We start from the raw sequence: 11,550 nt of genomic DNA on the forward strand, positions 1-11,550 counted from the left end.
TACATGAAGCCAGATTAAGCATTGTATATAATCACATTTTAGCTGAATGGACATGGATTTAAGGTTCCAAACATTCTGTTAGCAGTATTTATCCACTTGTCAATGTCATCTTCATAGTGGTTGTCATATGTAATGAAGGAACCCAAGTAGAAGAAACGAGCTTCTTGTTTGATGTCTACACTATTAATGACTAGTTTAGCCTGTTTTGATGTTACCATTAATTTCATCTTTTGTTCACTCACTTTTAATCCCCATTCTCTGTCTGCTGGGTACAGGTTAGTTGCTGCTTCTTGGTTGTATTCCTCTGTAGCATTATCATTTTCAAGGTGATTGATAATGTGCCCCGATATCCTGCAGGCTCCATCAATGATACTAAGAGAGTTAATTTTCCAAGTATAGAGCAAAGATGTTTTTTAAGTACAGAGCAAAAAATATTGGACTGAATATGTAACCCTGTTTGACTCACCAGTGAGCTGTCAGAGTGGTTAACGAATTAGTGGCACCTCCAGATCTTGTGCATGTATTCTTAGGATGGCCACATCAGCTACATATTAACTATATTCAGGATAAGAAAGAACTCCTCTCCTATGCTATCCCTGAGACCTTTCAGGGAGCTGAACTCTGCAGCAACTTTCTAAGAACTAGTCTCTTTGAGCTACATGGCAGGATGGATCAGAAAGGTCATTTACAGTCACCACAGTTCAGGGGGGGGAATTATTTTTAGAAAAGCTGCCAAAGGGTAGAGCTGATGGGTCCAATCAGGTAGAAAGAGAGGAGCAATGTTTAATGACTGAAAAGGACTTTCGTCTGAAGGAAGTTCACATTTAATGGACAGATGGAATGTAAAAGAAAAAATACAATCGAGTTAAACATGGAACAACATTTTATCTGCCTGGGTTTGGAATGGCCATGACTCTCAAGTTTAAGCATAAGCACAGTCTTAAATGTCTGAAAATTGATCAGTTTTGCATCTAAAATCAGAGTATGCGGCTTGCTACGTTGGGGCTTTTCTGCTATTCCTGTCGCAGATGGGTTACTGCTGGTAATAGCATGGAAAGCAACATGACTCTAATACCTACAATCTCCCAGGCATGTGTCTTCTCACCCATGAAGGGCAGTGCCGGTCATTATCTATCCTTACTGAAGAGGAGACAGAGTTGACTAACACAGCCATATCCTTGCCAGATGCAGGGAACTTCCAGGCAAACTCTCCAGCTTGACTGATAGCAGTAGGGCTGACAAGATTCTGGCTTTGACTAGGGCAGAGAACAGTTGATTATAAAAACGTAGAAAATATGGAGTAATCACTACAATAAAAAAAAATGGGCCAATCCAACTTACTTAGGGCAAAATATACACAGTGTCTACGTGGTGGGAAGCCAGTTTCTGTGTAAAGCATATTTAAAAACTGTCCCAAGTGCTCCACTCATGGGGTATCCAAGAAATCAGCATGGCCTAGGATGCTCAGCACCTTCCAGGAAACAAATGTGGTGCAAGGACAAGCCAGAAACTTCGGGCACAGGGCAGTGCAGATTCAGACTGGCAGAGTTCACTACGTCCATACAGGGAGAAAAACACCCAACGTTTTTTTCAGACGCACAAGTTACACTCTCTGCGCCAGGAAGTTTAACCTGCCGACTGGCACTGACATGGCAGATAACCCGTGCAGACACTGATCTTGGCAGCATTTCAGGGGTAAGATTTTCACAAGGATTAACTGTTCTGGAACAATTTCTCCAATGTACTAGGCACAAATATTCTTTTCTTCTCAAACATGCAAGTCTTCTTGTTCGGCCTCTACTTTCTCGTACAAACACTGTGGCCAATGAAAGGAAAATCCCACTCTCCAGTTATGTTTAGCTTCCCTAGTGACCTCTCAGTTGGTTTCCAAGGGTGCTGATGGAGTGCAGGGTCACACACCACACTTGTTCCCCTAAAAGACTCCAGTGTTGGCAGCTCTTCAGCTTTGGCAGCCGTGTCTTTGGGGCAGAAGTTCACTTTCCTCCCCTTTACCACGGAAGGATCCAGCATGAATCTTTTACTGTATTGCCCAGGGGCAAGAGGTACATACACAAAAGCTTGTGCTCAAATTAATTTGTTAGTCTCTAAGGTGCCACAAGTACTCCTGTTCTTTTTGCGGATACAGACTAACATGGCTGCTACTCTGAAACCATACATTTGTGTCTGGCTGCTGAGGGCCAGACACTGACATTAGCATAGTGCTCCATCCAGTAGCTAGCGGCTAGCCAGCTGAGCTAGACCCAGGCAATACTGAGAGAGGCAGGCTAACTGGATCCAGGCAAATTGCTGCCCTCATGGAGCATTTTATCCTGTCTCTCGTTAAAATCTTCTTCAGTGTGGTTACTTGTGGCATCTCCCATTTCTATTAAGGACAAACTTTTACTAATGTCCTTGGCCTTCCTGACAGGGTCTCTCTCTCTCCAGTCCCATTCCATGTGCTCCCCACCTTCACTGGCGATAGCAGCTAACACCAAACGCAGAGAGGTGGAAATCCTTTTAGGTTTTAGAAGCGGCAGAAGCAGGAGCACTGACAGGAAAATCTGCTACATTCCCAACTCTTTGACCTTCTCTGAGGGATGCCAGTGGCAGTTTACATTCCTAGCCCCCAGGAAAAGTGTCCAGCTGCTGCTTAAAGCACTCCTGTAACCTTCTGCATTCAAACAAATGGCAGTGGATGGGGTGGGGAAGAGGCCTAATGATTCAGCTTGTGGGTGTCTCTAAATCCTGACCCTTTTGGGCAGGGTCATATGAGCACCAAAGTCCTGAAAAGCTGGTTTTGCCCAGAAAGGATGCCTTTGGGGATTGGGCAAGAAATCTGCTCAGTGAACAAGAACATAGGAATTACCAGACTGGATCGGAACCAGGGTCCAACTAGTACAGTGTCCTGTCTCCAACTGGGGCCAGCACCAGATGCTTCTGAGGCAGGTGCAAGAAACGTTATAACTGAGAATTATTAAATAATCTATCCATAGGGGAAGGTTCTTCCTAAGCCCATCAGTTAGGGACTGGTGTATGTCCTGAAGCCTGAGGGTTTAGATCCCCTTTTTTGATCCTATCTAATGTAACAGAATGTTCTTGATTTGCATATAAAATTGTATCCTTGTTTGAACTCAGCTAAACTCTTGCCTCAGTGATGTCTTATTGCAGGAAATCTCACTGGGTTCATTATGGGTTCATATAAATTTTCAGATTTAAATTTGTCTTTCAATTGCATTGAATGTCCCCATCTTCTTGTAGTGTGGAAAAGAATAAATAGGAGTGGCTGAGTGACCTTCTCTATCCATTCATTATTTTATACGCCTCTACCATGGCCCTCAGTACTTGTCTCCTCTCTAATCATTCCCAGTCTTTTCAATCTCCCCTCTTAAGGAAGTATTTCAGAACAACTATTTTCAACAGCAACCCCTGCTGCCCTCCCATTTCCACAATATCTTCCTTGAGGTGGGGTGCCCAGAATGGAACATGGTGTTTGAGGGACATAGGCAGCCCATTGCTTTCTATAACTGAACAACAATTTCAGTTTTACTTTTCCATATTCTTTATGCATCCCAGCATCTAATTTTGTTTTTGACTGTCTCCATGCATTGAACAGAGATTTTAATTGAACTGTACAAAGTGATGCCCTGATCTTTTCCCATAAGGATAACATTTAATTTAGAGTCCAGTAAGGTGTGTGAGTTGACATGAATGAGACATCTCCTCCAGTATCCATTACTTTGCATGTGTCAACCATGAATTCCACCTACCACTGTGCTACCCATTCACCAAGCTTGGTTAGGGTCCCACTGGAGCACCTCACAGGTTCTTTAGTCATTACTCACCTACATTATTTTTATCTTCTGCATATTTGGTCACTTGATCCCCTATTCCAGATGATTAATGAATACACTAAATACCAGTCCTAGCACAAAACCAGGTGGCATCTTTTGCTATGATGAAAATCAACAATTTGTTCTTATTCTGTTTCTTGCCCAATTTCTGATCCATGACAATACATTGCTTCTTAACCCATGATTACTTAGATTACTTAATAGCTTCTTGTGCGTGACACTGATAAAGGCTTGGGATGATCAGAATAAAGACAAACACTTGGATAATTTATCTACTATTTTGCTGAACACTTAAATGGTTCTAGTAGTGTGAAGAGGCACAATTTTCTTTACACCCTAACATATCAGGTTAATCTAGTGATTTTATAACTCTGCCTTTAATAACCTTTAGTTTGGAAAGAAGAGGAACAAGAAGGACCAGGATAAAAATACATAGAACAATGAATGGTCTGAAGAAGGTAGATCAAGAACTTCTGTTCTCCCTGTCTCATAACACAAGAACAAGGGGCCACTCAATTGAACAGAAAAGTGGCAAATTGAAAACTGATGTAAGAAAATGTATTTTCTTTTAACATGTAATTAGACTGTAGAACTCATTGCCACATGGTGTGGCTGACATTTACATGGATGACAAGAATATTGAGAATTATAATAGTTAATGCTAATGAAAAAATTGAGAGGGAGATAACCCCTACTAGTTAGAGACTGGTTTAAATTCCAAAGTAGAAGGCTTTAAGATGAAACATTAATGGAGACAGAATATCAGGCATCTCATACTACAGGTTTCTTACACCTTCCTGGGTAGCATCTGGTGCTGACCACTGTAGGACACAGGATACTGGAGAAGATGGACCTCAGGTCTGATCCGTTCTTGCAGTCCCAAAATTCCTATCATTTCAGCCAACTGACCTTCTCTGGAAGGAAGGCTCAGTGGCCTGCAATTCCCCGGCACACACACAGCACTGTTTTTGAAGATATGTACAACATTTGCTCATCTCCAGGCCTCTGGAATTATAGCTTTCATCAGCATCTTCCCAAGATGTTTGAGCACTGCAGTTCTCATTAGGGAACAGTCCTCACCAGTAAGACAAAGTGCTGTTCCTGCCATCTGCCAATGCCATTGTTCTGCTTGCTTCTGCCTCTGAAATACAACTGCTGACAGTGATGCCTTGGACTCTGCCTCCTCAGGCTGGAGTGCTTGCAAGAAGCCCACATGCTTTGGTTTACACTCAGGACTCCAGGCCGGAGAGAGACTGGGCATGTCATAGGAGTGACCTGAGGAGTACTGCTGACAGATTCATTTACCTGGGAGAGATTGAGCAACCAAGTATAAAAGTGTTGTCTTATTTGTTTTCTAATAACAAAACCTAGAAGAAGGCTTGACTTGTACAAGGAAAGATGCAGGAGTGAAAAAGTGCATAGCTCAGCTGCAGGCTCTGATACAATTATTACAGATATTAATAGCAAAAACTTCCAATTAAAATAGTTTTCAAATGATTTAATAAGTTATGGCTAAATAGCAATCTGTTCTTTAGCAGCTTGTAATAAAGCATTGTATAAAATCCATTAGCAATAAAGTCTTACCATGTGATGCTGCACACAAGTGTAAATTTTCACCCCTTCAAACAGTAAGTACAGGTTTTTTAAGTTGCTATAAAAATCTATAAAACACCTGTGACAAAGTTCCTCCTCTGCCTTGGTGAGTCCTGCGCTTATTGGCGGATTTGCTCGCCTCAGAGATTCACAGCAGACCTCAGTTTGGCCATTCTTGCTAGTGGCTCAAACCTGCCGTCCACTCAGCTAACCTCATCACTGGCCAGCATGGGGGAAACGGAGAACAATCCCCACAGTCTCTGTGTCCCACCTAGTGGGTTGGGGACAGGGCAGATCCCTTTCCAAATTAGACCTTCCCTTCTGGCGTTTCTCACAGACCAGGTCAGCTCCTCCTGTGTCCAATCAGGAGTTGGGGGGATGGGGGGAACCTGGGCCCACCCTCTACACCGGGTTCCAGCCCAGGGCCCTGTGGATTGCAGTTGTCTACAATGTCTCCTGTATCAGCTGCATGACAGCTACACCTCCCCGGGCTACTTCCCCATGGCCTGCCCCCAGCACCTTCTTTATCCTCACCGCAGGATCTTCCTCCTGAAGCCTGATCACGCTTGAACTCTTCACTCCTCCAGCAGCCTTCTCACTCCCTGCTCCTTGTGCACCCCCCACTAACTGATGGGACGTCCTTTTTAAACCAGGTGTCCTGATTAGCCTGCCTGCCATAATTGAATCTAGAAAATTCCTAATTGGCTCCAGGTGTCTTGATTAGCTTGCCTGTCTTAATTGGTTCTGGCAGGTTCCTGATTGCTCTAGGGCAGCCCCTGCTCTGGTCACTCAGGGAAGAGAAAACTGTTCATCCAGCGGCCAGTATATTTGCCTTCGACCAGACTCCTGCACCCCCCTGGTCTGGGTCTGACACACACCATATTATTTAATAAATGAATGTAAAGTTTTTTTATATATGGAACTTTAATATAGAATGTTACCAAGGCATTAATTACATATTGTTGTGTGTGATCCAGCCTAGGAGTTAAAAAGGATAAAGTGTCAGAAAACCACTTGCCATGTGGCAAACAAACAAACAGAATACAACACATAGGTAAAGGGCTCAGCCACAGGAATGCTTTGAGTCTAAAAATATTATGTTCCTTTTAATCAGCAAAATGAAGCTTTTAAATGTGGCACTTAATTCTGGTCACAATGAAACCCAACTTGGATTTTTGCTTGTGCGGAGAAAATATTTTCCTTTCTTCTAATATTTCCATGGGCAAACTTTTCCCCCCTAGACTTTGGTGAAACCTGGAATAGTTTTCAATGAAGTCTTAGTTATTTGAGAATTTAATGGCAGACCAGGGAGCGCTGTATGCTAGTCAGAGAGAGAAAAGGGTTTGGGGGGGGGGAGAGGATTGCTTTTTTAAAAATCAATTTGTTGTGGATATCACTGTGAATACAAATTAAAACAACAAAGAGAGCAGAGTAGTCCAAAAATTAAAGCAAAGACAGTTGTCACACAGGGATAGAAAACATAATGTAATACCCCAGGGAAGTGACTACAAATAAATTCTCAGACACTTGGAAAGAGAGTGCAGGGAAGAGTTGGCCTTATTCTTAGCTCTTCTCGTTGTTGGTTCCCTGTCTGAGTAATCAGTAAACAATAATAATCAGAATAACCAGGTGTTGGGCATATGAGTCTAGGACATTCCAGAGTTTTGCAGACCCTCCACTCACTGCTGTTCATCAAGCGTTCACATTTCTGCAGCTATGACAATTCTGGCCGCTCTGCGTAAATGTTGTAATGAAATGTAATGCAGACCCTGACATCGGAAGGCACATAACAGGACTACAGACTGGGATTGTCAAAGGGATGTGAGAAGTGAACATTCGTTCACTAGGTTTGGGCACCTGACTCCTTTAGGACCCTCTGGAAATCCCAGCCAGAGCCAGCTGATGACCCACCATTTCTGCACTGTGTTCAGTGATTTGTGACGTAAGGACACTCCCAACATCCATCTCAGGTGTTACCCAGAGAGTCACAGCCCCTTCAGCCCCGGTCAGACACCATCTTTTTCATCTTATGAGTGGTAAGATAAGCTCGGAAAAGATTTGGTGGTGAGGCAAGTGATGAAATTCTGCTGTGTTTGATTTCATCAGGCTGGAATTGTTCTGATGCCTGAACATGGATTTAATTACCACATGCTGTTAGATGAGCATCTTCTGGGGAGGGAGCAAGCACAGATAGCAGACCCTAACTCTAGGAATAATTCATAGCCATCAGACAAGTTATTAATGTAGTATTTCAAATTAGTTAATGGCCTAGGAGCCACCCAGAACGTAAATATTAGATGGCAAATCATTTAAACTGTATCTATTAGGGAAGTAAGAATAACTATTTCCCAGAAGTTTGATTAATCTGTTTAAGAGACAATTACTTCCCTTTCCATGTGAAATGTAGCCCTTGGAGATGGTTATCAGCCTCTGCTACCTCCTGCACTGAAGGAGTCAATAACACATGACTAGAGCCTAGGGACACGGGAACCATTAGAATTCAGGAGCTGACCATTTCTCCTCCAGACAGGAATTGTGTGTATTATGCTGCATGGGTTTCCTACTCTGTGGGTTAGCAGAAAGGAACACATGTTAATCTGGCCCACAGCACAGAGAACTATGCCATAAACATGCAGCGCAGACAGGAACACACATAGTTTTTAAAGGCAAGGTGCAGTATGGCTGAGAGGCCAGTCATGTTGTCTGACAGACAGCACAAGAGGTAATTGCTGCCAGGGCTAGCGGGTTCTGGGATGGCTGTGGCAGCAACGTGCTCAGAGTGGAGGGGAGTGTGTACTTCACCTTGCTGTGCAGTGCCCTTGCTCTCACGACCTTTGGGCTGGCTGCGCTAGGGAGGTGACCAGCACACCTCACACTGCTCTCTGGCTCTACTTCTGCCTGATATTGGTGGGGCTGACCGCTTCTGCAAAGAGCTGCTGGCCGCCCTCCTCCACCGTAGAACGGGTTACTATGGAAAGGTCACTCGGAGGATGCCGGAGTAAACGAGAAAATATCTCTGGCTACTGTGTTCACCACTAACCGCAATGCACCATGACAGAAGTATCTGGTGAAGCAGTGGGATCCAAGAGAGGGCATCACCTCCTGGGAAATAAAGAGAGAAGCTATTTTCTGAGCAGTGCGGTTTGTCCATCTGCACCTGGGGCAGACCTGGCTACTCCGGCTCCACCGTGCTCTTGCTCCTGCAGCAGGCCAGGACGAAATCACCCAGACTCTGAATCTCCTGCACTGGGGCGGTTTGTGCTGCCTGAGGTTCCCGTGGTTTGTGAATAAAATTCAGTGACAAAGAGCTCCCAGTGGCCTCAGCCCAGCCTTGTGTAATAGACTCTCCCCATGGGCGACAAAGATCTCACATCCAAAATGTTTCTCCTCCTGGTTCCCTTTCTGTCACTGTGTGTCTGTGTCTCTAACCCGGCCAGAATGTTCCCTCATCGCACCTCCGAGCAATGCAAACAGGAGAGCACAAAGGCGGGGTAAGACCCTCAATGGAGAGGGAGAGGCTCCATACATACAGTTGGGCTAACCAATTACAGCCCCAACAGCCTGAAACATAAGAAACATTGTTTTTCTGTTCTCCAGGATTCACCAGCTGAGCCCAGCTGAGTGGCACAGGAGGGAGGGGTGGGGGGGATCAGCTGTGGGCCTGATCCCAGCTGCATCAAACCATCTTTGTTACATGCAACAAAGAGAAGAAAGGACTTTTGTCCTTTATTGCAAGACCAAGCAACCTGCATCTGACTGGCCGGGGCAACAATTAACCGGATGGGATTCATCTGTTGTTTGGCACTTGAGATCACGCTGCAGCAGTCACTCCACAGTGTTGAAATAATGGGTGGTGCCTTGTTTTTTTATGACTCAGTCTCGCTTTGGCTTTGTCTGTGCCAGACCTCACAGCCAAGAAGAGCAGGCTGGCAGGGTTAGATCTTGCTGAGAGATGGCTACGGAATAAAGATAGAGAAAGGGTGTGAAAAAAATTGCAGTGACAGGCTGGAGTGTGGACTGAGGTCTCTTTCCAGGGGACCTGGAAAATACAAAGAGCATGGAGACTCTGCACTGGGCACTTACCAGCATCTTTCTGAGACTCCCATGCCCACTGTAGAAATCCCTTTCCTGCAAATCACCCATAGAGGCCCTCTATGCTAAGTTTCAGCTTGGAGCGAAGTTTATGGCTGAGCTCTCTCGCTCTGAAAACAGAGCATAACATTAGAATAGAAATACACAAGCCTTAACTGTAGCCATGTGAACATTGTGCCACAAGAGCAAAAACTTCCTACCCCTACAGCAGGGGAAGAATGCATTCCACTCAGGATTTCACAGGCTCCTATCGGAGCGAGGCATGCTACTGTACACCCTTTCCTGATGCTAATCCTATTCTGCTGGAGATCAAGTCATTTTTGTGAGAGTATTTTTCCTTGGCTACAGAAAAAAGATACTTAACCACAACAAACCCATTGCCAGCAAATGTCAATCTTAGCTACTTGGGCCTATATTATATGCGCCAGCTACCAATTTCTGACAGTCATTTACTTTTTACTGCAGAGGTACCTCACACATTGACATAGAGCTCTTGGCAATCAGGGCTTCTTGGCATTCTTTTGGAAGCAAGCATATGCAGTACTCCAAGACATGAAAGCAACTTAATTAGATTTAGAGCTAGAAGGCACTTACAGTTCCTTGTTAAATCTTCTCTTGCAACACTTGCTTGGGAGTGCAGGGAAATTCTCCTTCCAAAGGAATTATTTTGTTAGCTTGGAGAGGAGGCAAATGCAATATGTAGGAATTAAACTTATTTGGTTACAAAACAAAAAACAACAACACCCAAGTAGCTGATCATTCTAACTTTGTGAAACACATGACGTGAGGAGTGGAGCCAAATCCTTCATATTAACGTGGAATGGAAAGGAAGGCAGCTTGTGTGTTTAGTTAGTAAAAACCTGAAATATGCTTTTTGCTTTGAACCCAAACCTGCAGGTGTTTGACAAACAGTGGGAAGGAGCACTTGCAGTTATGTTCGTTCATGTAGTACTAGTGAAAATGGCACATTTAGTAGTGCTGAAGATTCCTGTTTATTATTGTTACTATTTATTATTTCTATTGTGGTAGCACCTGTGGGCCCCAGACAGGGGTCAGAGCCCTAAAGACTGTATCCACCACAGAGACCCCACCATCTAGGATTTAGACTGTGCACCACAGGAAATGGAGACACATGGAGAAGGACAAGGTAACAGCAGGAAGTTACTGGCCCATAATCACAAGTGGCTAGTAGCTAATCAGTATTTATTGCCCAAGTGAGCACAACATGGAGACTTCTCCCCACTTCAATGTGAAAAGGGAGTTCAGTGCCCTGGGTCTCTCTGCTGGGACAGCCAGTTACAGGGGCGTGCTGCTTTTGTGACATGTAGCTAGCTTCAAAGAAACAGACTGAAAACCCCAACTCATTTCAAGCTCCCCTACCAGCCAGCACTTGATATCAGTGTTTGGTCATTATCAGCCTGAATTAGAACTGGGGACCCAGAGGTGAGAGGGGCTATAACAATTACTAGTACCTGTATGCTCCACATTCCATTTCATGCATGGCTCAGCTCTGAGGCAGGTCTTCATTCTTTGCTAGTGCTTCCAACCCCAACCTAATACTCAGTAATTAATTTTCAAATTTAAGTCTCTTGGCTTACTGAAAAATCTTTTCAAAAATCCTAAACTGATACAAGACTCTACATGAAAGACTTCCAAAAATTGCATCCCTTTTAGCAGAAATATATTTTACTCTGATATGGTATAGCTATAAATAGCAAATTTTCATTCTTGCAGTGTCAGTTGATTTGCATGGAAAAGTCAAGAGACGCAGAAAAGGAGAGTAAGTTAATGTAGCTAAAGGAGCCACGGTCAATGAGGAGGGACTTTGCCAAGGTGCAAAAGAAAAGAGCAATACTAGTGCTAGGCTTGCCATAGATGATGACTATGGTATCAAGGATGGTTGTAAAGTAAACGAGTTACTGAAGTGCTGTTCAAATTAGTCTTTAACATTCAAATAAACAAAAATAGTGAAAAAAACAGATGTGGCCACAAAGTAATGAAACCTTGTATAATA

General features: G+C 43.8%; 1 long non-coding RNA gene across 1 annotated transcript; it reads right to left on the reverse strand.

Annotated features, from left to right (window-relative positions):
* Positions 1 to 8,451: 8,451 nt before the first annotated feature.
* Positions 8,452 to 10,302, reverse strand: LOC122463146. Its single transcript, XR_006286208.1, has 3 exons — positions 10,131 to 10,302; positions 9,528 to 9,646; positions 8,452 to 9,400 (listed from the first exon to the last, which is right to left on the reverse strand). It is a non-coding gene; the product is annotated as an uncharacterized LOC122463146 (long non-coding RNA).
* Positions 10,303 to 11,550: the final 1,248 nt, after the last annotated feature.

This window comes from Chelonia mydas, chromosome 16, assembly GCF_015237465.2.
Source record: "Chelonia mydas isolate rCheMyd1 chromosome 16, rCheMyd1.pri.v2, whole genome shotgun sequence".
NCBI lineage: Eukaryota > Metazoa > Chordata > Testudines > Cheloniidae > Chelonia > Chelonia mydas.